The following is a 3,588-nucleotide window of genomic DNA, read 5'->3' on the forward strand; positions in this document are numbered from 1 at the left end:
GGTGACATTTAGGGCATGATATTTAAAAAAAAAATAACTAACTCGACTTTGTTCCAGTAATAAAAAGATAAAGTACTGTAGCAATAACCAAAATTATGTGATTTAACACGAATTTCGCGCACGAATGCACACTGTTCACTTTCTCGTCATACTAGCAAACGAATTTTGTGATATACGTTGGCCCCCCTACCTACAGTCAGGAGGATAATTGATGTTTTGAAGAAGAAATCCCCCCCCCCCTTTTTTTCCCCCCCCCCCTTTTTTTTTTACCGACCAGCTCCCAGCAACTATTCGTCATAGTTGGTAGACGCTGTGATGTCCTTAATGATTGCAACTTTGCGACAGCAATTCACAGATAGCACCACTGATTCTCGAACGCAACATGCACACGTATATGTATACATATATATGTGTGTATGTATGTGTGCGTGCTTGCTTGTGTGTATGAATATGTATATATATATAATATATATGTAATTGTAATAGCCACAGTGCCCTCTTAACTTATCGAATTATTTCGCTCTGGTTTTGGATACACTTGTCACTGCAAAGCCCTAAGACCCAAGTGCAAGAAATATGAACAAATTATGATGTCCGGTAGCTGGAAACGAACCCGGATCACTATAACAACAAGGGGTTACGACGACATGGTCAGGTAGGCAACGGGACCTCGTTTTTCCGCTAAACAGACGTCGTAATTTGTTCATATTTTTGCACTTGGATCTTAATTAAGGCTATGGTAGTGACCAAGCGTATCCAGAAAAGCACGAAGAATTCGAGGAAGTTAAGAGGTTATTGTGTTATTACAGTGAAAGGTATTGATTATGTAATCAAGAAATCCCTAAGCACGACACTAACTAGATACTTGCGATACGAGAAAGGTATATAATATACTATATTATACATATATATATATAATACATATATTATTATCTATATGATATATTATATATATAATAATACATTATATAATATATATACACCAACATAGATATAATATATATATATATATATATATATAATACACAATCTCATATATATTCATATATTATATATTATATATATATATTATATATATAGAATATCAGATAATATGTTATGTATGTAATGTATGTATTGTATGTATGTATGTATGTATGTATGGTTATTGTAGTAGTCATATATATATATATATATATATATATTATATTAAGATATATATATATATACTACAGATTAATTATAATATATATAATTATTTTGGTAATATATTAATATAGTAGATAATAATATATATATATATATATAGATCGTGGTGTGTAAGTAAATTCTGGTAAAACAGGACGTGTCTCCAGAATAAAGGGTCATTAAAACACTCTGGATTAAAGCTAAGGACACTATTTCGGTGGATTAACTTCCACCTTTATCAAGTTAGTCCACCGAAATATAGTCCTTTGCTCTAAACCAGTGTTTTAATGGGCCTTTGAAATATTGCCAAGAATATTTGACCATTCGGCACTGGTTAATCAAAAATAAAACAAGTGACAACTCTCTTACCTTAAGTTGCTGACTGTCTCTCTGCAAACGATATCAAGCTAGGATATAGCTAGGCTAATGAATTCTCGTAAATACAAAAATATACTTTTTATTCCCCAAACTAGCTGAACATGATATGGAACAAAGTGGTCAAGTGACATTACATTAAGAACTAAGTCTGACCCACAAAAAGACTGTAAAGTGTTATTCTATTCTCCTGAATTAGACTAAGTCATCACTCCCAAAACTCACGAATTATTAGTTTCTACATTTAAATGGTCAAGTCTTTTAGAGAATCCCATTCTCTTGTATAATGCCATGAACCCATCTGAAACAAAGAGACATATCTATTATAATTACACCCCCAACACATAATTAAATGTTGAATAAATGTATAGACATTACACTTCTCTCTTTTCAAAGGCAACTTTCCTAAGTCCTTTTCAATGTGCCATAGCTTTTTACGATGGGCTTTCTTGACCCTGAGTCCTCCAAACCGTCCTTATCGCTTATCTCAGGAGTGTCACCTTCCTCCCCAATGTTGGGCGGTTGAACCCATCATTACACGCACAAACACATGCACATATCCGGACACACCTTAAAAATCACACAGCAACTGCGAGCTTCACCGGCCCCACATTGCATGATCATCAATCCAAACAGTTCTTTCATTTCAGCAACCTTCGAGGAAGGCTTGTCGCTAGGCCCTCTCTTGTCTCTAAGCGAAAAAAGCTGAGGTTTACAATTCACCGACACATTTGCGTTCTCCCTTATATATATATATATATATATATATATATATATATATATATATATATATATATATATATATATGTGTGTGTGTGTGTGTGTGTGTGTGTAAAGAAACATAAAAGGCCCATTAAAACACTCTGGTTTAGAGCTAAGAACTATATTTTCTGTGGACTAACTTGATAAAGGTGGAAGTTAATCCACCGAAATATAGTCCTTAGCTTTAATCCAGAGTGTTTTAATGGCCCTTTATTCTTGAGACGCGTCCTGTTTTAACAGAAGAATTTATTTACACACACTCAAACACACACACACACACATTTATATATATATATATATATATATATATATATATATATATATATATATATATAATATATATATACCTCGTATCGCAAGTATCTATTCATCGGGATTTTCTTGATTACATAATCAAACTCAGTGAGAACACTCCTAGGCATGACAGTCTTAGAACTATATTTCCTTCACTACCGTATTCGTGACTCTTCGCTTCTCCGAAAGTTAATTGTACGTGACGTCAGTTAAAAACATGTTAAAAAAAAATGAAATCGCTCAACTTTCCCCGATTACGCTGACTATCTCCTTGAATGAATGCGCATTCGCGTCACTTCGGGAAATTGCGCAGAATAATTTTGATAAACTTCATAGTCTCTGAGAGCCTCTGAAATTGCGTCGCCTTCTGCATCCGACAGAGTCATGAAATTACGAGCAGTTCCATCATCTCTTTGAGCTTAATTTCCTCGCGTCTGGATGCTGCCTCCGGAAAACTATTTAATAATATATACATCGTGGTGTTTGCATTTATACGCCATGCTCACTGTACGGAAACTGGAATGAATTTAGGCCTGCAGTATTGCATGTTTATGAAGACTTAACTCAGTATTGAGAGGGGAGACTCATAGTTACTCTATACCAAATTTCTTTCACTAATGTGGCCTTAACATTGTAATGTTTACCGTAGGGGGGCGGGGGAAGTGCCGTCAGTGGATCTCATGCGGGTGCACTGTAGGCATTACTTAAGGTTTTTTGGTTTTTGCAGCGTGACTTCTTTAGGCCCATAGCTATTCTCTCTCTTCCATCTTACTTTCAACCCTCTCTTAAAACTTGATTCATAGTGCAGCTGCTTAAGGTTTCCTCCTGTTACACTTCAAACCTTTTACTGTTACACCTTTCAAACCTTTTACTGTCAGTTTTCCCATTTTCAGCGCTGAATGACCTCATAGAGTCCCAGTGCTTGGCCTTTGGCCTAAATTCTATATTCATCTGAACCCAAACATTGTAATATATTGCAGCCTCAGCTAG

This window comes from Macrobrachium nipponense, chromosome 3 (assembly GCF_015104395.2).
Source record: "Macrobrachium nipponense isolate FS-2020 chromosome 3, ASM1510439v2, whole genome shotgun sequence".
Lineage (NCBI taxonomy): Eukaryota > Metazoa > Arthropoda > Malacostraca > Decapoda > Palaemonidae > Macrobrachium > Macrobrachium nipponense.